This window comes from Hyalella azteca, unplaced genomic scaffold, assembly GCF_000764305.2.
Source record: "Hyalella azteca isolate HAZT.00-mixed unplaced genomic scaffold, Hazt_2.0.2 contig12328, whole genome shotgun sequence".
In the NCBI taxonomy this organism is placed as follows: Eukaryota; Metazoa; Arthropoda; class Malacostraca; order Amphipoda; family Hyalellidae; genus Hyalella; species Hyalella azteca.
The window spans coordinates 474,662-499,141 of NW_025942288.1; the positions used below are offsets into that span (position 1 = coordinate 474,662).

At 37.3% G+C, this 24,480-nt stretch overlaps 1 pseudogene; it reads left to right on the forward strand.

Moving 5' to 3' along the window:
- The window catches only part of LOC108669507, a 47,038-nt pseudogene extending 23,582 nt beyond the window's left edge, over positions 1-23,456 (forward strand).
- Positions 23,457-24,480: the final 1,024 nt, after the last annotated feature.

A 24,480-nucleotide genomic window follows, 5' to 3' on the forward strand; every position in this document is an offset into this window, starting at 1 on the left:
GTTATTAATCCAATTTGTTAATTACCGTCCGTGATTCATCCTTCGGATCTCTAGTAAAGATTTGCGGTACGTCAATTATGTAAGTAACATTAATCCTATAACTGATGTGATACCTGAAGACATTTCATCTCATCATGATTTTTATCCCAGGAATAATCAATTATTGTATTAAGAGTCCGATCTCTGCACACATATAACTCTTTTATGCATTTGTTATTTTAACGGATTTGACGGCATTTTTCTACGTGATTTCTCATTGTATTCGATCCCTATTTGGATGTGCTCCTTGTACTGATTTGATCTCGTATTCCTTCAATTATTGTTCAGCTACGTATTTAGTCCCTCTATATATTTTCGTTCACTATCTGTCTGAACCATCTATTCATTTGATCCCTTGACCTGTTTAGTCCCTGTTGTTGAAATCTGTTTTTTCTCTAATTTTGCTCCCATCTAGTTAGTTCCTCTTGATATTTACATTAATTATTTATTTGATCCACTTTGAGTTGGTCCTTCTCAGATTAAATTTATTTCTCAGTTCATCCCTCTACGTATATTTAGTCTCTTCGTATTTTGCTTCCGCTACATAATTCGTCTTTATGCATTTTTTGTTGTTTTTCGGTAATTGGCTTCTCTAAATATTTTGTTTGTCTTCGCATTAGGTCCTGTTTAATCACAAAATCATTGCAATTCATGATATCAAAAGGTATTTTATTGTAGCGGCTGCGTTGTATGTAGGAGGTGTCGCGTTGGGGCATCGCCGAGTCCCCGGAAACCCTGAGGCGGTGACGTCGCTAGCGGTGCTTGTGGTTGCGACCCTCCACCGCCGGGCCCGTGGGTGACTGCCATGCGATCACGGGTTGTGGTGGCGCCTGTGTTGCAGTGGCATGTGTGTACGGGTGCGTGGCATGTCTGGTGCATGCTACCGGACAACATCATGGGTTGTGGTGGCGCCTGTGATGCAGTGGCATGTGTGTACGGGTGCGTGGCATGTCTGGTGCATGGCTACCGGACATCACGGATTGTCGTCGCGCTTGTGTTGCCGTGGCATGTGTGTACAGGTGCGTGGCATGTCAGCGCAAGGCTACCAAATCATAGTGCATGGGTTGTCGTGGCACCTGCTGGTGCACAGCGTGTACAAATGCGTATTTCAAGTCCGCAACGTGACTTCCACTAGGACCAGGGGATATCCTTGGGTGTCAATCATGCACTTCTGTCCTTACTCTTGTTCATGCTGCGTTTTTCTTTGGTTTCTTACGAGGCTAACGGAGAATAAAGAGTTGTTGTGGTTAGTATAGATCATTTAAATCTGGCGTGCATGCGTATTTTTATCTCATATTTTTTAAAAGATTTTTTAGTACGTGGAATAAATGTATTCTGAGAAAAACAATTGTATAAGTTTATCACTTAAATCCTGTTCTGGCATCGGCCATTCCATGTTCCTCGTCTTACTTTCATTTCATGAGGGGATTTGCGTGTGGTATTAAATTTAGATCACAGGCATGCGTTGTTGCTGGTTCACATCGTGTAATTCAAATTAATTATTTGATTATAATGTGTGTCATTTTATTTACGAATGTGTTACTTAGCTTCCTTTTTGGTTGGTCCTTGCCTATGAAGGATTTTTCTGTTCTGTGAATAATCACTCAGATTCCCTGTACAAAATGCTCTCAAATTTCAATTTCATCCCGTCCCAAGTAATGTCGCCACCGTCCATCGTATCATCACTACCAAGATGATGCTTATTTAATTTATTGAAATGGCAGGTGGGCCTCTTTACCTATTGTAAATTCTCCTGTTATTGGTGTCACCTGGGGCTAGTCGAGGATCATGAACTCCTGTGATGCCGTCAAGTATGTATATATAAGAGATATTGTTTTTGTACACGTTTTCATCAATGAACTCCTAGAAAATGGGGAAAGCCAAGGATTTTAAAACCGGCAACTGATCGGTCGATCACTCGTGTTGCAAATATTAGGTTTTACTTTGAATTAGAAATCCGTGTTAGTGCATTTGCTTTGATTTCGTCACCTGCATTCTACTGGCGGCAGTCAAACAAGAATGATCAACTTTGAGAGCGTATGAACTTGCCGCCTTTATGTTTGAGCGTCAACATGCCATCTTTTTTCTTATTCCTTTATTAGCTCAGAGATGCCGCTACATGCTGGTATTTATTTGTCTCGGTAAATAGAATGTGTGTGTACTCAGAACGTGATTCATTTCCGTGCTTCCACTTATTAATATCTAAATATTATAAATTAGATATTAAAATTAATATCTAATTCAATTTCTCGAAAATACTTAATGTATAAAGTTTTATCCATCGTTGTTTTGATACTGATACTGGGTGTTCATTGCTATAAAAAGTGTGTAGTAATAGGTATTGAATTTGGTGCGTCGTACAAGCATGTGCTCATGGTCATGGTAATTCGCGTTACCATGATAAGGTTATAGTAATTCGCGTTAATTGATATCCCATTATTACCCTGAATATTTGCGTTCCCCAATTTTGTGATTAAACTTTTTGGGGCCAAAATATTTTACTTCCGTTAAATTTTTTTCATTGAGAAGACTTATTATGTATTCATTTATAAGTGAATGTTCAATGCGGTTTCAGCATGCTTGACTGTCTGCATTTGATCATATCACTCGGGTTTTAGCCCGAGTGATATTCATTTTTCTTGTTAGAATCAGATTATGCGATATGGGTGAAACACAAAGAAACTTCTGCTGAGAATGAGTGTGCTAAACTCATTCTCTGCCTAGATAGCACTCCCAAAAATTAACAGATCGTTCCAATTAGGTGATGGGAGACTTCACTTTCAGTGCATCGTTGATTTGTTTTGTATATTATTTCTATCTGAAATAAGAAGCCTAATTTGTGATTGAGAATAAAAAGAGATAATCTAAATTGATTATAAGTTTTTAGACTGGTTTATCCTCCGAAATTTTAGACTTAATAATTTATCTATGCTTGATGCCCTCAAGCTTCATATTTTTCTTACGCAACCATGAGCTTGAGCTTCTCTATAACGACCCTAAATACAGCGGCCAGATCTGAATCATTGTATTTGCGACCATAACTGCACTCAAGTTTGGACGTGTGTTCAGGCTTTCAAGTGCCATGTTGTGTTTCGTGCAAACACTTCGGGTCGCACAAACATTCTCGCCACCTGCGAAGAAGTGCACAGTTGTAGATGGGAATAATGATGCGTAATTTTGCGATCTAAGGTTTAGACTAGAGTTACGACTATATAAGACTAGTAACTGTGACCGTTGTTAACGTGTGTCACAAGGTGCTTGTTTTCCGCATGCACTCATGTAGTCATCGTTAGAATTTGAAATAGGGATGCTATTTTCAGAATTGTAAATGAGTTCACTGAGAGTCTAAAACAATTGAGCATGAAAACCTGCATTGATTTTACGAAAAAAAATGATGAAGCTGATCAGTTGAGAGCGACAAATCGCTTGATATGGCAAGAAATTGAATTTGCGATTCTAATTTCAAAAGATCGTACAATGAAACGTGCCTTGCAAAATTTACCATCTGTCGTCAGCGAGCCAAATTCAGCGAGCCATATTCAACATTAATATTTACTGCGATCGTCGAAAATGATTGGTATTGCTGAAAAAATCAACTTGTGCCAACTCTTCGAAATCCTGGTATGGAATTGAAAAGAACAATATTATGAGAAGAATACTTGTGAGGCCATTGAGCTTTGCTATGGTGTCAACGCCTGTACGTGAGCAAATTTTAAGTCATCATGGAGTTGCTTTGGGAGTATCAGCGCCCTATTTATTTAGCTTGTCATGTTATAGCAATGAAAACTGGGTGCGACTCAACGGATTTTCTTCGTATTTATTTGACTGTCTATATTTCAGAAGGTTGAAAGTATAGATGTACTGGGTTGCGAGCAAATTTTCTTTAGTTTTCAGTTAGATCCCTTTTAAACTTTAGTTATTTAATTTACTAATTCATGATTATGATGTACCTTAGATCATCTTATAAAAAAATCGTTCCTACTTCTCTGCCGAGTTAGACAGCCTAGCTTGAGTCCCGCTTAATGACCCTTTTTAAACTTTTAAACTATTTTTTATTTAAAGGTGGAAACGAACGCATTTATCGTTATAATATCAAATGTAGTGTTATAATAATTTAAAAATATCGAATTATTTAAAAAATCATAGAGCTCATGGAATATCCTGACCTTAGAACAGATTAATTTTTTGCTAAGGAGAGCTTAGTTTAATGACTTTAATCATTGAGTGATTTCTGAAGGTTTGAAGCTAACATTGAAATTATTTACAGCTGATGTGGTGTGCGAAAAGTTAGTGTCGCTTCAATCTCATTTTTAGACTGAAGAAACGTTTTAAAATCGAATTGAACCAGAATTAAATTTTCAACCTCAACTACACTTAACCTAAACTTTCAAAGATTCTCATAGATGCCAAAGTTTAGCCTTTCTGCGGAATTAACGCCTGATGGTCATACGCAATTGGCGGAGTTAAATTTTAAACAATAGTTTACTTCCATTCTTTAGTAATTCACTACGTATCATACCATTCCTGTTTTTTCTAACTTGAATCTTTATTTTCGGTCGCTTCTCATTTGCCGGTTAATCTGCACCGAGCTCAGACGTGTCACGGCGCCTTTTTTACCCGCCTTTTCTCTGCAGCCTCATTTGAGTCTTGAACGCACCCCTGCCCCGCTGTGTTGTCCGCTCTGCGATGTGCCACTTCGCATCTATACATGTATATGTATATAAATTGAGTGAAAATGATTATGAAATTACCTTCATGTCTGGTTAAAATAACTCTGAAAAATAAAACTTTTTATATATATTGAGTGAAAATGATCATGGAATTACCTTCATGTTAAATCAACTTTTGTCCTACTAACTACTATACTAAACTACTAACTACTACTAAAATAAAACTTTTGTCCTACTAACAGAACAAGTATGATAACGGACAAAACCATTATTTCGACTGATAAATCAATTATGTCTCTCATAATAATACCACCTGCTTATTTTATTTTTCAGTTCTCCCACACAACTGATCAGACATTTGTCTGTGTTACACTCAGCGACACCTGCTCCATCCCACGTTGCTCATTATGGCGCTCGCTCCCAAAGATTATCGCTTCAAATCGTAATTAAAGGCCAGTTTTATCCACCTCTACTCATGACTTACGAGCTATGGAAACTTATCAAAACAACGTCTAAGGCTAAAAACTTTCTAGACAATTCCATGTTCTTTAAGTTGTTTTAAAAACTTGAACAACTTTTTATTGTTGTAATGAATGTGAACGTCTCATTCAGTAACTATTCATACTTCACTTTATACTGTAACGACGAACTTTCAATGGTGAGCAGGAATAACTGCTCTCGGCGTCTTCTCTTACATCGATTTCCGAATGTTGTCTTCTCACGCAGTTGTTCCCATGACGCTTGGTGACTGAAAAACTTGTATTAGATCGGCGCTGCCGCTCCTCTTCTTGGATATTCATCGTGTCAAAGAAAACTCGCTTCGAGAACGCGCTCCTGTCGTGCATTGAGTTATTTTAAAGAGAATTTTTGTTATTGTCCATGATTTCACGTTTTCATGTGTTCATTATTGAACGTTTTTCTTATCATGCCGTTATAAGCGCAGTTTTATCCGCGTTTTATTCTTTTGAATGAATTTCTGAGAGGCTATAACGTAAATCATCTCAACTCTCAACTTGCAAGGCGTTGATGTAAATAGTGTAAAACACTGAAACAACTAGCAAGCTAATGTACATGTAAATTAGGATTTATTAGTGGAGCAGCAATTGAACAGTTTTGAATGGTTTGAAGATTTTAATCATAAACAATTTTTCAGATAAATAAATAGTTTGCGTATAAACGTTGTTAATAGGCTCTAAATTTGACTTTGTAGATTAAACTTCTTGTACAAAATAATATCTGATATTTTTTGCTAATAATTAACCAAATATAATAGTGCCACTAATTTGTACTTCGATTACATTAGTCCTAGCCGCCAAACAATTTTCTAATTTAAGTTTTATCTGATAATCTAGCTCTGCCATTTTACTGGTGAAACGGAAAGGCATGTGCACGCACTCACGGTACTGCTCCTCAGTTGTCATCACTACACAAGGTTGTGTTGCTTGCACATGTGTCGCTTAGCAACAGGTCTGCTGTGCCGTGCTGGGTATTGATGCATGGTCTCCTTGCTTGGCCTGGTGCGTGCTGTCAACCAATGTAGGCACTTACCAACCCCAGCTCTCTCGCTGCAACTTGCTGCCTCACTTAATTGGCAGGCCTTAGAAGTGTTTTAACAGAATTCAACAGAAATTTAACTTGTGAATATTGTCAATGATGGGAGATTTTCCTCAATTTTCTTGTTAATCATGCGGCACAGTTTGAATTTTTTTACTTATTTATGTAATTTATATACGCCTTCAAAGATATTTTGGGTGTTTTTCTGTAAGTAAACGTAATATTAAAAATAACGCCAAAAAATGGAAATATCAGATATTTAAAATATCAGATATGAGATTTGTAATTTTCAAGATATTTATAATTGTTTAAGATATTTATATGTTATAAATTACATAAGTATGGATCGTCCTATCCTATTGACCAGCGCGGCTGAGGGTGATGGCTTAGTCATGCGTTGTCATAGCAATAATTAAAGCAGCTTTATTATGCGGCCTCTATGGTCATGCTCGAACTTGTCGTCGGTGCCTCCTTCTACCTCATAAGCTTAGTTTCGGAATTAATGCACATAAATAATTTTGAAATCGTTGTAAGTTTTTTAATTAAGCCGTGTGAAATAAGCTTGCGTTTATGGGAAATGACAATCTTATGAGTCATGGCATCCCGACTGAAATTTTCTGTCCGCAAATATAAGTCGAAATCGAAAAATTTTTCGATTCTTTTCCCTTTGCACACTATTTTACTATCGAGCTCATCCGAAAAAAAGATCCAACAGGTATAAATCATTCTTAGATTACCGAACTAAATGAAATGAACTTGATTTGGGTTACCTATCAAAACAGGTCGCCATTTAATTTGGGGCAATATCTCCGTGTATTTTGGGTCATCTTTGCTCGACTTATCATACAAAATTCGGGCAATATTGTTGGAACCAAGAAAACTCTTTGCTTGAATATGAATTGCGTGAATATGAATGTTATTTGTTTTACATACAATCGGCTTTTATAGTCTGATCTTGAATTCTTACTTTGTTTTCTTGGGCCTGTTCATTTGTTTAGTGTTATTAAGAATGGAAGAAAACTATTCGCGAGAAGCCGCGAGCATTTTCCTTTAAAAGTCGCAGTAATGTTCCATTATTTTTCCTGCACGCCTTATATTTCTGCTCTTTCATTGCCAGGTAACCCTCCATTTTTAAATTACAGTTCACATGATGCTCTGGCGGCAGCAAATGGACAGCATTTGTGTGCATACCTTCTTTAAAACCATCGGTCTGACCTTGTTGAGAAGAAATTCCGTGTTAGATATGATATAATTGAGTATTAAAATATGAGCTTTTATTGAGTATTATTGAGTTTTTTGAGTTATTTCATCTCTTCGAATCCGCTTGAAACATTTCTGGATCGCTTCGATCATTTCTTTAACGCCCAGAATTTTCAAGTTTAATGATCCGTCGCATTCACAATTATTTGTCGGCTTTGAGAAAACAGGGAGCACATGCATATTTGTGGTGACGGGAATGAGTCCCTTTAGGCGCGGCTGCTTCCGCCGGTGCAAGAAGCCTCCGATCGATGCCACAAGTCAGCTGCTCAAACGAAGCTCGGAGTTGCCTTTTCGCAATCCGTGGCATAAAAAACGATATCTCGAACTATTAATGTTGCCCCGTGATTTATTCTGTTCAGTTTTATAATTTTGTAGTATATGTGGTTTTTATATCTCTTCTTGATCTATGAGATCTATTGTCAAAATCGCGAGTTAATTCAACTTGATTAAAAACCAATTCCTAAAAGTTTCCTCTAATTTAATGCAAATACCTGGATCCCATCGTTATCGTCGGTAGTACTGAAAAATTAATACAATTTTACTACGAAATTTCTTATGCACGAGTTGATCAAACTGAAATTATCATGTTACGGTTTCCCAGACGTTTAAATTTATGTATGCTCAAGTTTTTTGCCCTTTTTGGAGTTAAAGTTTTGGCAAAACTAATGTATTATAATTGTACATTGTAATGGTTTAAAAGGTCCGGTGTGTTCACATACCCAGCGTTTGACACCCGTTCCCTAAAACTCCTTAAGTTTTACCTACAGGTACCTAAACTCTGTTTATTAGGCACGTTTGTTTGGGCACAAAAGTACCTAAACTCTCTTCAGGCAACGTTTGTTTTTTTACAATTGTACCTATATATACTCTGTTTCGGCACGTTTGTTTTGGCACAAAGGTACCTATAAACTCTGTTTAGTCACGTTGTTTTTTACAAATGTATCTAAACTGTTGAGGAAATTTTTTTTTACAAATGTACCTAAACTCTGTTTAGGCACTTTTGTTTATTTTACAAGCGTACCTATCTATACTCTGTGCAGGCAGGTTTTTTTTACAAACATACCTAAAATCTGTTTAGGCACGTTAGTTTGAACGCAAACTAAGATTTCCTCGCTGAAGTTGGCGAGACAAATGGACAGTTGTCTATTTCCGCAGCAACGGTCACCAAACATCTCTCTTCGCTGTGGCTATAAATATCGCCATGATATCGGCACCATTCCTTGTTATTTTCAATTTATCAAGCAACTTTCATGATCATAAGCAACGTTCTATAGAATATCTCTCTTTAAACGTAGCTGCATGCTTTCACAAGGTGATTCGTATTATTTTAACGTTTTGCTCTGGCCTATAAATCAGAAAAATTCACTTGTCTCCAATTATTGTTTTATAATGAAGTCTGCGTTTAACCTCCATTTCCTGATAATTTACGTTTTATGCTGTTTGATGTTTATGATGGTCTGTGCAGCAAAGGCAGCTTGCGTGGAAGACTTGCCTTGCTCCAATGGATCGATCAGGACCCAGACTGTCTTCGTTGTGCGCTGCTGAATATTATAGAAACTTAAAATTTGTTACTTCGTCATGCAATTCTCCATCAATATAAATTTTATTACCATATTAAAATTTTGTTACCATGTTAAAATTCTGTTACCACGTTAAAATTTTGTTACCATGTTAAAATTTTATTACTAATTAGAATTTTCTTACCATAATAAAATTTTATCACCAAGTTAAAATTTCGCCACCAAATTGAATTTTTTTTACCAAATTGAATTTTTGTTACCAAATTCATTCATTTTTGTACATTTTGTTATCTAATTCATTCATCTCAATTTAATTTTAGTTGAATGTTTGTAGTTGAGTTGTGCTCAGAATTCCTTACCGTTCCCTAAAACTTAGATATCACCATAAACAATTTTCTACTCGTCTGCGACAAATTTTCATCATTCATGTGGGATAACTTTTACTGCTGATAAATTTTTGCCTAAGCAAGTTTATCAGATGTTTCTTATTAGGAACCACAAGTTCCGTGGCTATTAAGTAATGTTTAGCTATCTCGACCTGTAATCGAATTACTGGGCCACCCTTTCAACTTATCGAACAAAGTCACTCAAATTGAAATTTGTTGGTGACACTATATGTGATTTAAATTATTTATGATTTTGATCAGTAATTTGAATATTTTTAATAAAGATGAAAATGATTTATACGCAATTTTAATATTTAGTAGATTAATATGCAAACGCTCCCACGTGAATCTGCAAACTTTTATTTAGGCATCAGTTATACGGTACGAAAATATACATACATGTATATCCTCTTGATTTAATGAAGTAGTACGATGAGCAAATTTATCCGTCCATCTCGGTCCTCCACAATGACGTCGACCCTCACGTGCAGCGGTCGTAATATATTCCCGGCCTTGAACGAAGCCTACCTAGCCTACCCCCCAGCCTTACCCTTTTCGGCTAGGCCGTTAAACTCGCGTAACGAGGGAAGGGGACCGCCGAGATACCAGCTGCTGTGCATTACAAAATATTTCTCGAGTTCTGTTGCACTTTGTCGACAAATGTGTGAACATTTTTGAGTGCCTAAGCATTTATTCATTTGACTTACCTCTGCGCTTGAGGTTAAAACTTCTTCTTGTGACATCTTTGGCACTTATAGTCTATTAGTACTTTTACTAAAAGTTTTGATGTTTAAGAGGCAAAATATACTGTGTATACTTGTGTTTATACTCTTCACTCTGCCTATTTCACATGACATCTTGGACCTCCCACCAGGCATCTGACGTTGAAGTAATGTTGAATAATCGTGGTTTTAACGAAATCAACTTGTATAATCGACATCGTTTCAATTTCATTTGCCTAGAGAGTAATAACCTCTGACAGATGATTTATCAATATTTTTATGTGTGATAAAGCGAGGATTAATACAAATCTACACACACTGAATGCATTTTAGTCGGTTGTGTTTTTACAGTACCTACTTGTAACGAATATATATATAACTGTTTCTCCATCATATTCTTTCAGAATCATTTTCCTAGGATTTTTCTGTGGAAATTTTCATATCAAGGAGCGTTCTATGCTGTGCGTGTCGAGAAGCAGTTTCCCGCCTTCCTGTTATTTCCGTCACGTGAATGAGGGACTACAATGGCAGCCGCGTTAACCGGAAAGTGTTGTGAATGAAGAAGCACGTACGGTAGCGCGTGTCTCGGATACCATGGTAACTACTCCACTGATGAAATGCTTCGAACTTTTGAACTATCAATTATATTTTGAATTTGCCGATCAAGTCACTGGAATGTTATGTAAGTTTTATGGGTGGATGAAAAAGTTCTCATCTCTTCAAGCTCATATATCCTCTGTGTATATCCCTTAATCGTATATACTGTCAGGGCTCTTAAACCTGAACCACTCAGCTAAGGTACACTGGCTTCTTAATGGTAATGTAAGAGAAGCAGTGGCGGGGCGCTGCGCATGTGTTGCGGCAGCTAATTACGGTACCGCTTATCTGAAGTGTGCGCAATCGCATCCCGGATTCTGCTCATTCTCAGCAAAAATTATCGCCGGCTAATAGTTGGCCACTTTGTATTCGGTTAACGTTTCTCTAGAGATAGCTCACTTCCTGGTCCTGAACGTACGCCTCTCGTTAGTCGAGAGCTGCTCTGCTCGCGTAGTTGATGCACGATCAGACGGAGAGTTGCTGCAAAACAATAACTCTTATCGTACTCGGATTTAATTAAAAGGCATCAATTGAACTGTTGAGCTTTTACAAATTATTTATATGAAAGGTCGAATTCGACAACTCTTGGTAATTTTCTGCAAGATTCATTCATAAGACTTGTATATTCATTTGTGAATTCATTTATTTTATTCATAGGACATGTATATTTCGCGTTTCCGTACTTGATTTGAAGCTCATTCCAGTAAAAATTAGTTAAAAATTTAATTGCTTTGAATATTAATGGAAGTTCGTTTTTATACCATTCATTTTTGTTATTAGCGCATTTTGCGTAAAATTTTATTGCAAAGTTAACGACAAAACACCTGTCCTTGAATAACATCTCAAGCCCACATTATTTAATTTCAAGAGTCACCTAAAAGTGCCTTCTATTGTTAATGACGCACCGTTTATTGTATCGGTCTGACTTGCACATCTACTACTGTGGTGACGCGCTTAATTGTTGTTGCTGGGAAAATTCCGTGTTATCTTGACAGATTACCGGCCGAGGACGTGGCATTATACATAACTCATACTGGGCAGCGATGGTGACTTGTGCCATGCTCATAACTTTGTCCTGATGAACAGCTAGGATTTGTTGATCACGGTTTGGTTTACGGACGTCGCAATCATTGTATCGTCGGAGCTGTGGCGTCTTGATGCGTTATGACAATTTCTCGGTACACGTTTATACTAAACTCGAGGTAAACTAAACTAAAAACCTTCAATTGGTAAGCGGAAATTTTTTATGCATATATGCCCGAATATCTGTTAGAGTTTATATAGAATTACTGAATGATCTCGGGAGTTTGAATTTCGACTTTTTTCTTACCAACGGGGCATATATTACCGTTTCACTCAAATCTTATACGCCTTTACAGATAATTCCGTGAGAACCGTTTTGTGTGGTTTTTGTCATAAAATTAATATCCCCGACGTGACGTTACTTTTCAAAGAAAATCCGGTCATTTATCAACAGCCATGCTTCCACACAATTTATTCAATCATCAAACTTGGTTACCTACATGGCGCTTGCAATGAGTATGAGAATTATCCATGTTTAATCATGATTTTTTGTATTAGTGCCTTGTTGTTATTGTTAAATCCTCTATGCTTGTGCAATTTTTGAAGAATTCCTTAGACCTGATAAAAAAGTTGAGTGCGTGCTGACCAAGACGATGGTAGCTGAGAGACGCCCTCTGCACACACGCGTTTCAGCTAATCATTGTGCTTGGGAATTGAAAAATTCAGCCTTAGTAAGCTGCACAAAATCTCGATTAAAGCTTTTACCTGTTCCATCCGCTAGTAGAATTAAAATGTATGTTTATATACAAGCCGACCTTCAGCTGGCCCTGAATTTCAACGATGTGTGTGCTGTGAATAAAGTCGCGATTGTGGGCCCATTCTATATACGCTGTTCGTGTTTTCTATAACTCCGAGCTCCCTAATATTTTTGAACTGCCAAACGATTTGTTATAATGGTTAAAGAATAATATCAAATAAAAAATATTAAATTAGATACTGGTACAGAATAATAATAAATAAACATTGTTTAAATGATTTACATCTCTAGGGTTTCTCAGAAAGGGTATGTTTTGGAAGAGCAATTTCTTAATTATTTGCTCAAATCGCACAAAATAAGGGGGAAAAATGAAAAGTCAATCTTCTGTTGGTCGTCAATTTATTTTTCATAGCAAAGATTTTTTTTCGGGTATATAATTAGCAACATGTACTCACATAGCAAAATACACCCATACAACTATGGGTTCTCTCATATGGGTTGTATGCTATTCATAAAGATTATGAAATTTTGGAATGCCATTTTCTCTGAGACTGGGATAAAAGATTCTGTTTTGTTTTGTCTCCTACGTTTTTTTTCGACATCAATCTTCCACTTAGTTTTGGCTATGTACATTTCTCTCTAGTATGATTAGTTTGATCACTTTCCCCGTATGAACCTTAAAAACGAATCCATCTAGATATCTGATAGATTGGATAAATCAAGATTAATAAACAACTCAGACATGTGAGCCGGTTTTTTCATTGTTCTAGAGCTTTTGGATGCGAGATTAACAAAGTATACAAAGATATTCTGTATCGAGATATGACGCGTATTCAATAAATATTCTATACTATCGATCTCCAATTTCATGCAGATATTCTTGGTGAACTGCTTAAAAAGGTTTTATCGCATTTTTTGTGCCTATAATTTAACAGAAGTTGACCATTCAAAACTAACAATTTGTTCAGCATTTTATCTCTGAACAAAACACGTTCAAAATTGCAGGAATAACGACTACCATGCAGAGCATCATATTTAGACTGAGGCATTGTTTGACATTTAGGTTAAGATTTGCGAATAATTCAAAGTCGTACCTTTAAGAACCTTATTTATTAACTTTTTCACTTTACTTTATTTCTACTGTTAGCTGTTATTAAACAAGCATCAAAAGCTCGATAATGTTCGCTATTTACATTAATATCGTTGTTGAATCCGTTGTTTCTTCTATTCATGCAACAGATAAATGGACGCTGCAATCAATTGGTGTGCTAGCTTTGAAAATAGGCATATAAATCCGTAGACTTTCGACACTCCAGGCTTCTTCAAGACAAGTGATAGTATTGTTTTGATTTTTACTTGAACTTCTTCGTTACAATAAACGGTGTTTTCATGAAACTCTTGTCTGAAAACATTTAATACAAATATATGGAAAATTGCTACAACTTTAAGATTGAAATTAGTCAGTGAAAATGATGGTCATAGCTTCTTTTGTAGTTATAAACGGAAATATATAAGCGTTGGGAATCGATTATTTCTGCAGTTCTTTTTTCAATTACGTCGGTTGCGTGCCAACTTGCATGGCCACTGACAAAATACCTGACAAAAAGACCACGTTAGGCGAGTCGCGTCCTCAGGCGCAACATGGTTGCTGAAATATGCAGTATCGAGCTACTTTTTCGTGCTAAATAAAAGCGCAGTTTTTTGCTCTCACGCTCAACTGGTTTGCCGGAATGTGAAGATTTAGTATAAATTTTGGCGGATCTGTATGAGAAGAAGTTCAGAAATCATGCAGTTACTTCGGAAATCATGCAGTTACTTCAGAAATCATGCAGTTACTTCAGAAATCATGCAGTTAGTTACTGAAGCATTTATTGACTAAGCAACAGAATGGTGGTGCAGTGCTCTATTCAATGCGTCCGAGCTCGTGAATGAAACAATTTTGGTTTCTATAGGATAGGAAAACCATCCTTGCTGTATGTTCTGTTGAATTTCATTCAGAGATTTGTTGTACTTGGACAAATCATTCTCTTCTTCATAGTAAATTATCTGTATATCTAAATACACACAGATTTATTGATGCCAAATATTAGCAAATTTATCTACATTAGTCAGAGTTCAGAGTTACTGAAACTAATCGAGATTTTTTCTTACCCTCATCTATGCTATACATACAGGCGTTGTCAATCAATATATGTATTCAGACTGCTTTCATGCATCATCCTGAAAAATATGGATCTAACTCAAAGATTTCGTCTACAAGTGAATCCAGTTATTTGTTATCATAACTTTCTTGTTTTGTTTCCTCACGATATTATCACGTTTAAATATAACGTGTGACACGTGCTCGCGCTCTCATGCCAACGTCACGAGGACGATGACGAACGACAGTTGAGGTCATGAGCTGCAGCGCTATATTGAGGCGGTATAGGCATCAATCTTATAAGTGTTAGACAGCATTGTCATCATCGTGGCGCTATATTGAGGTGGTATATAGGAATCAATCTTATACGCGTCGCACAGCATTTTCATCATCGTGGCGCTATATTGAGGTGGTATGTAGGAATCAATCTTATACGCGTTGCACAGCATTTTCATCATCGTGGCGCTATATTGAGGCGGTATAGCCATCAATCCTATACGCGTTGCACAGCATTGTCATCATCGTGACGCTATATTGCGGCGGTATAGGCATCAATCTTATACGTGTTGCACAGCATTGCTATCATCGTGGCGCTATATTGAGGCGGTATCAAGCAGCATCAATCCTTTACGTGTTACACAGCATTGTCATCATTGTGACGCTATATTGCATGAGTCGGTAAGCAGCATCAATCTTATACGTGTTGCACAGCATTGTCATCATTGTGACGCTCTATTGAGGCGGTAAGCAGCATCAATCTCACGCGTTGCACAGCATTGTCTTTCATCGTGGCTCCTGTTATAATTCGATCACACATCATAAGCACGATAGGCGGCAGCACATCATGTCATCATTTCTCCATTTGAAGAAAAATCCCTGTACATGAATATAGACTTCTAAGGTACGTATCGTATCCGACCGTTCATATCTCCTCCTTGGTTGATTAAAATGCAGAGCTTTGCAATGTTCGTCATGTATTATTGCTCTCTATACCAGTAGATGATAAGCAAGCGTATCATAGTTGAGTGGTGTGAAGGTGGGTGATGTCATGACTGCATTTGTACGCGTGTGTTCAGTTGCGTAGTGCGAGGCTTGACTTGCATGCTCATCAGTAGACGACATTTACGATTACAAACTGTAGGGTTTGACATATATGAGGTGTATGGCGCTATGGGTCCGGTAATGTTTGCTGTCACATTGAATTGCAACTTCAATGCGTTCAATTCTCATTGTTAACAGCGAGCTTTGTTTGTTGTTCTGAAGCTTGTACGCCACAGCCGCCTGGTTGTGTTAATGTAATGCCACAAATGAAGTCATTGAAGGGTTATGGCCTTGATGCTGACTGGGGAAGTAAATATTGTTCTCGACACGGCCATGGATGAATTCTCGTCATTTTATTTAAACATTAAAAATACCGTCGCGCAAATATCTGCAAATTCTTTGGGTCTCTGAAAATATGATCAGATTTTCAAATAATTTGAAAAAATACCAGATAATAATATCAATCCATATTCTCTGAGTAATGCGCTAAAAATCATTCCGAAGTAATCCTTTTCCTAGTCAAAGTTCAATGTTTTTCTGATTTTTGTTTTGCATTCATCATTGTTGCTAAATTGCCTTATTGCCTTCTGATGAACCTCCTACTAATATTTTACCGTACAATTAAAAGCGAACCTGTGCGCTGCTGTTAATAATGGAGTTATCGTTATTTGATTTTAAATTCATTTAAAGGTAAGAGTTTAATTTACATATCGCACAGATGTAAATTTGCCGAAACCGGCCACTCCTCTGACGCTGCCACTTGAACCGTCTCTGCTGCGCGTGCTCAATGGACCGCTTACGTCACCTGCGGTATTATTGCTGATCTTCACTCAAATACTGGACTGCTCAAGTGCTGATCTCCAGTCCTATTTTTCTGAAAATTGCAATTTTTCCACACAGAGCTCTATCGAAAATATTTAATTATAGATTTCTTATACTTTGGATGAATTTGATAGCGACTGAATGACTTGCATTCGATGCTGCTGCTGCATTGGAAGCTCATGCTGGCTGAAGCTCATCTCCCTTTGAACTGTTTTAAAAGAGAGTAGTATCGAGATGAAGTTAAATCACATGATACGATCAAGATCCCATTGGAACCTGTAGACTTGTAGCATGCTTGCATTTATCGCTAACTTGATTGTTAATACTTGTTCTCACTAGAAGAATCGAAAAGAATTCTCATTCAATTGAATTGACAAGAATTCTTCCTCAATTGGAGGAATCAAGTTTTATTTGATTTTATGACCCGTTGGCTGACGACATTCTTGCAATAAGATGCTTCTTCATGTACATACTCCTGATCTCACCCTTTGGAGCTGTAAACTTGAATTTTTTCGCTCCAATCTGTAGGAGGTGAGAAGGGAAGGGAATGCGTGAGGCGTAGTATTAAGTATTCAAACCAGTGCAACGAGTCTTAATTCTTTCCAGCTTATTCTGAATTATTCGACCGTATACTTATTTATTTGCTGCTTTACTTTGCCATTTATTTCTCTGAGCCGCTAAGATGAACAAAGATCGGCGATTCATAATATAATGCGCAGAACTTTATTAGTACACAATTCAAAAGTGTTTAAATGCCCAATTAACGACAGTTCAACGAGTGAAATATGAAATCTTCAATCATTGATAACGATTGCCTTTTATCAGAGAACCTGTACCTCTTCTGTTTCAAAAAAAAAAAACTGTCAACTACACTCGATATGGCAGACATTTGAGTCTATTGATAAATTCTGCACTTTTGTATCATATTACTAGGTGTACCGGTACATCACTGCTTGGCAGGTGTTTAGAGTCGCTAATAATTAACAGGTATTGTGCGTCCCCTGATAATCCTGCTTAGTATTATTTTCGAATTGTAATTACTGTCTTGAATACGAAGTGAGATTTAGTAGCCATTTCTTTATTTGAAATTTTTTTGGTCTTGATTTTTGCAGTGAAATTCTGTGTTGAATTCGAAAGGTAAGACTACGACTGGGCCAGTAACATTTAAACTTGTTTAGCATGCCACAGCAAGCCTATATACAAGGTATGCCGTAGTCGTTTGCGCAACTACCTGTTGGTGCGTGCTGTGACTGCCATAATTTGAAACTGATCACTTTACAGTGTTGTTTTGTAGATTTTGTTCGTTATTTAGCCGCGTTGATCGTTCTCATTACTATTGTTGGCTACCTAAGATTTATATTTTAATCAAAATTCAAAATGATTCGTATTAAATTCAAATGCAATCCTCGAGTGCTCTTAATTGGCTCAATAATCGATCAAATTTACCGATGCTCTTCAATTCCTCTACATTTGTGTCATGATTAAATTATTAAGAAATTGATCTACTCTGTACACACATTACTATAACTCTCATGCAAAAAGTATGTACCATGGAACGTGCGTATAAAATTTATTTATCTGGACGATAATTTAACGGTCAGCTAATTCTCACAATTCGTGTACTAACACTGTAATAAATTCAGAGCTTATATTGTCCGATTGCGCTCTGAAATGTTGCCTCACAGTTTAGGCATAATATTGCCAAGAGTATTTCAGTAAGACGGGAATGTCGGAGTGTAACGGAAAGAGTTGCACTTTAATTCAGGATGGAATATTTTAGTGAATGCGTTACGAGGGCTGAGACGGGCTGTGTTGTAGTGTGTAGTGAGTGCACTCATTCATGCATCCCATCCAAGTTCTGGATTAGGCTCACTGATCTTGTAATGTGACTTACGAGACACATAACATGTGCATGGGCGCGGCGACATGCATGTGCTATTGGGGCGAGTAAGATTCAAGCTTAGTGTAGTTTTGACAATCAAATCTGATATGAAGCTCGAATGTTACTTACGAGAGCAAGAAAGGATTTCCTGTGGTGCTTTTTATTATTTTTTTTTTTTTGTGGAATTGTAAAATACTTAGAATATATCAAGGGCGTGGCGACCATCAAATTCCTTGTGGATTCTCAGTCGCAGACTATAAACAGTAACTATTTTTCCATGTCTGGTATTGAAAGGCAGTGGTAATAGACAAATTGATTGGCGACGTGATGATCTGTGACCACTGCAACGCATGATTCAGCATCACTGCTGACAATTACTTGCTGTTTATGGGCCACGGATGTGTTGTTGGATGTTCATGATTTAACTATAATTTCAGTTGTGATGCAGCGTTGTTATTTCTTGTGCGTTTTGTTTTTTCTCGGTGCAATTAATCAACAAGCTTGCTTGATGAACATCGTTTTTAACAGCACTAAGACTATAGAATAAGTGCCATAAGATATTGGTATAGCACCAACGGCATTCACCATTGAACATCGTACTTTTCCTAAAAGTGAGAGTTCGACCCTATATATCACGGCGCCTTTTTTCCGAAAATTCCACTATAAATATGTATGTATGCATTTATATGCAGGAAATTATACCTTTTTTGAGAAGTGATCCAAACAATTTGATATAATATATTTGGGCAAAGTTTTGGCTTTCAGGTCAATATGTCCTAATGGCTCCCATCCCGAGCTATTTACTTGGAAGCAGTTGTGCTCTATACAATATGAGGCTATTATACTTGCAAAGAATTCAGGTTAAGTTAACTTGCTCGAGTGGCCTTGTCATTATCTAACTTCAACTCTTTATTTGTTGATGAGCCTTCAACCAGAAAGTGAAAGCGAACTTTTCCCACATTGTCCTTCTCTCCATAGATTGCCATATGAGAAACCCCAATTGTTCACTGGAAGTAAATTATTGGCATCATAGTAGATTTATGCTACAAAATTTTCTGGTGATACATAAATATTACACGTACGTATAAGTTATTTTCACTGGTGGCTAACTCTAAGCCAGCTTCTAACACTACCGTATAATATAACTTTGTCTAATCATCAATTAAACTATTCAGCTACTGTTCAGCCTCTTCACTGTAGGCGAGGAAGACATCGAGGGCTGAGATCGTCCGAGATTTCCGTTACTTCGATGTTTTTGTTCTCTTGTTCTCCTATCGAGCGCTCGACTCAATGGTCGTTTTTCGTCTGCCGAAGATCAGATCATGCGGGGCGTCGGGCCGGTTAATTGCGTTGCATTTTCGTTATTTTGATCTCAAGACGCGCTGTCACGATTTCCGGAGCCAGACAGAGCCTAGTCTGGCTTTGAACGCTATGCGTTCAAAAAAACTCGGAACATCTTTTTTTTTCGGTCCAGGTCTATCACTCTCTAAGTGTGTCATTGAATCGTGATAGTTCATTTGCAACATGTAATATACATGTCATTTTTAATGGCGCTTTCCATGCCTCAAGAGATTATTGGTTGCGTAGTCTGACTTGATTATTCTCAGCTGTGGCTATTAATTAAAATTTGAATGCATTAACTGAATCACATTCTGTGTCCATATGAGGCATAAGAAAAATTTTCTGTAACGCAATAGGTGAATGTGAATCGTATGTACATATTGCTTATAACTGAGAATCTTCTACGTTTATTTTAAATAGGACCACAATATAACTGATAAAATAACTATACTTTGCTTTTATTATAGAGACAAAACACGATTTCGTTTGTTCTCGGATGGCCATGGATAATTACTGTGATCTTCATGACGAACTTTGAACAAATGTTCATTTGTTCTCGTGGAAACTCAACAGTTGCATGACCTCTGAGTTCGTGATAAAATTATTGATGGAAATCATATGGTTACAGTGATATAAGGCAGTTTATCTCAATTTTGTGCATCCTGAAAGGTAGCAAACTTTCGAAGTCACGTTCTTGGATGCGCGCTTCGAAATTTCCTGTGTCACCTAAAAAAATATTTTCTCAGTTTTTGAACGATGATGCTTGCTAGCTATATGTTGCTTAATACGTTCTAAATTGCTACTTATTTAGAAAACTCGGACCAACCAGAGAATTTTGTTATGAGTGGTAGTCTAGCATGTGCATTTTTCTTTCTTTCTATACTTCGGTATTTAATCTTATCTCTACGTGCTATCCTGTTAAATTTTTCTAACAAACTGCATGGTATTGAGAATTGATTGAAGTAATGGTTGTACAGTACGTTTTGCCATTTATTTAATGGAATATCTTCCGTTTAACCATATTAGGTTTCCCGTGATATACTCATTACCTATTATTTGGACTAAAAAATAATATTTTGTTACTTCCGAAACGTAAACGGTCGAGGAAACTAAAAGGAGAATTTATGAATGAGGTGTAATAAAAAGTCGCATACTTCAAACATGAAGGAAGCATTATAACAAAACTTATCAAGAATTTTCAGGCAGAGTTAGCTAATTCTGCTGAAGTTGGTTGTACGCTTATCACAAACTATCGTTTTTATCTCAAAATTTTAGAGCATATCCTGTCATTATGTGGGCGGTAATTATAGTTTATCTGCCATGCAGGCTTACAGCTGCAATCGCTGAATTATTTATTTACTGCCTTCTTTCGCTGGCATTCGGTGATGACAAGTTTTTTCTCGTTCTGTGCGATTGATTCATTCACGAGATCGTAATGATGCGCAGTTAATACTCATGGTCTATAGCCATTGTCTATATAAATAATTGTGAGGTTCTTGTTTGCTCTCTTAGGTCACCATGATTGCGTTAGCTTCAAATTGTGCCTTCAGTATTATTAAAGGTTGTTCATTTAAATATGTATTATTGTTATTTCGATCCATGTTTTATATAGATGGTTGATTCAATATTTCATAACATTTAGGTAATTCGTTAATTTATTATCAGATATATTGAATGCTTTCGTTATTATTCGTTCAATGAGTATTTTAACTGCTGAACGTACGTGATATTTTTTATCAGTTAATGCATCGCTTAGTTACGAGTGTTGCCTTCACAGCGAAGGTTCACTATTGCGAAATTTTCGTTGCTCATCATCTACCGTTGTCACCCAAACTATTCACTGAATTTGATGAAAATCACATGTTCCAAGTATATAGGGCCATTCATAAAATCATATTTTCGAGACTGAGCTGATCTTTTAAATTAAACAAATAGCAGTTTGATCAGTGCGCCCCGTTTTTAAAGGTTTATTCTTGATAATATTATTTGTGCCAGACATATCAATGGCATAATTTGTTTAACTTAGACTAGTAATATGCTTTTTAGGGCAAAATTTTTATTAGCTACCGGCATGTTACAAAAAACTTACTTTCGAAGCACTTCCCGTCAAGATTATTATTTAAAACTCGTAATTTATTCATAACACCTGTACCGATGGAAAATAATTGTTGAAATAACTGAATCTAACAACTTTATAATTTATCAGGGTCTTATTGTAAAGTTAATTTTTTTATAAGTATAACTTTTTCCCATGGACTAACTTATATGCATGAATACAAATTTTGTTCTCGTTCAGTTAAATGCATGATTACGTACGTTGAACAACGGGATGACGCTTAAAACGTGATTGATTCGTTTTAGAATCCCTCTCGACATTGCATATACTTCATAAATAGTTGAATATGAATCTCCATTTTGCATATTCATTGGGTTTGCTTTGCTACATTTCTGTCTAAAGCTACAGTTGCCTAAATCTTGGCGCGCATTTTTCTACTAATTTTCGAATAGTACTTCTATAGAAATTTTTATTAACATCATTTTAGTGGCTATTTTGCAGTCCCGTGTGGTATAGGAATTAGGATAGTGTAAATATGTTGGCGTACACTGATTTACTTCCAGTTTGGAAAAGCATATACGTCTTATAGCTTCGGACTACTGCTTGTTGGCCATCGTTAATGCAAGACGTTGTGACCATCGACTTTGTCATACACGTCTATTGTGCAATATTTCAGGGGAAGTGAGTGCCTTCAATTTTCTTCGCTAATTTTTACATTTTCTCGTTGTTGCTAAATCTCCGAGTAATTCATTGAAGTTCCAGAAGATTTCCATGGTTCATAACTGATTCATTTTACTTTAGCCCGACCCATAATTGTGGGTACGGTGCTATGCCCCTATGATCATCAAGGAACCTTGGCGACGTTTCCGTCGTCTGGGGTCCAGATCGAGGGCAGCGCCGACGGCGAAGGCGGGTGGTCGATGGTATAAAAGTCTTGGGTGGAGGACCAACGTCGCCATTATCCTCATGGTAGCTTCGTGCTCGTGCAAATCAAGAATACTTCACTGTGGTGTATACGCGTGTTTCTCCTTTTATCTCATACTAAGTTGCATAAAACTCAACAAAACAGAGGTCAAACAACTTGTGAAAGTCAAAGTCGATAGCTTGAAACTTGTAGCCATAATCTGTTAGGAGTTGATGTTACTCAAGATATACGCACGTAATTTAGTTGCTTCAGAAACATTTCTTCCAATTGTTACAATTTCGGTATACCTGCTGCAGTCTTGAATTGGATCTAACCTTGAATCTTTTGTTACTACTATTTTCACGGGGCTCTTTATCCTCGGAGGAATGCGATAGTTATAGCAGCAAATTTGAAAGTTTGACTGCCCAACAGTGGCTCTAAAAATGGTTCAAAATCGTAAACGGAATAAAAATATCGAAAATCAAACTATCCCAAAAATCGATTCGAAGTCTCTTCCTAAAAGTTTATTATCTCATTCTAATGGCCAGAAATCATATCGAGAGTCGGAGTTTACAAATGGAACATCTACCTCGCCGTTGAGAAAAACCAAGAGCTTGCGAGGTTTTCGGCCCAGTGCCATTCCGAAACCAAAATCCAGTGCATCAAACGCTTCAAGTCCACATACCAAGCGGAGAATTACCAGTCCATCACCTCGGAGAAAGGTTTTAAGCAGAACACCTGAAATAAGGGCTAGGAGTTTACTGCCCAAGAAAAGGAGTACAAGCCTTTCACCTAAGGGCAAAGATTCAAGTCCACAAATTAAAATCCCGAGTCCATCATCAAACAGGAAAGTGCTTGAAAATTTGTCTACTGCTCGATTGAATGCCCCTCCGTTGAAATCTTACGATCGTAAGCCCAGATCCAGTAGCACCGATGCCGTCGCTTCTCGCTCGTTTGTAAGATCGGAAGGTTTCCACTCTCGCCGATCTTGGAGCTCTGCGCGAAATCTTCCTCACTCATCGGTCGATTTGGCCTCCCGACACTTGGCTACTAGTCTGTCATCGAAAATCAACAGGAGCAGGAGTTTCGTCAAAGAGAGAAGTAGCTCCCTAGAAGCTACAGGCGAAACTATTCATCGTCAACCATTTCCACTGTTGAAAAGTACAGAGTCCTCCGGTCCCGGCAACCTACTCACTGGCAAAGTACTAGAAAAACAAGGAGATCACTCCCATAGTGGTGTGGTTATCAATTCAGTTTTTCGGCGGAGTTCAGAATTTTCGTCAAACCTAGCGCCTAAATCGGGAATAAGTAACCTCGTGTATTACCAAAGTTTGCGTGACAGAAGTAGATTTGTCACTGGCTTTCCTTCAGTCTTTGGGAATCGAATGTCATCGTACAGAAACAGAGGAACATCAGCCCAAGGAAAGAGATTCAGTCTGGATTATAGTTACAGCGCTCCGTCACCTACATTTTCAGCCTCCATATACAGACGAGAGATTTCTACTGAAAATATGAGTACAGAAGAGAGTGTTGCTCCAATATCTCAATCTAAAAGCAATAGCCGCAGTATTTTGAAGTTTTCTCCTATGAGTTTTTTCTCTAAAACCTTGTCTCCAAGAATAACACAGCAATCTTTCCCAGCACCTTTCAAGTCTTCTACAAGTCAAAAGTCTGGAGTTGGCAGCGACTCCAAGCAGGATCACTTAAGTAATTTTTCCAAATCACAGCAAAATACGAAGATATCTTCTTCAGCGTTGGTTGCTTCC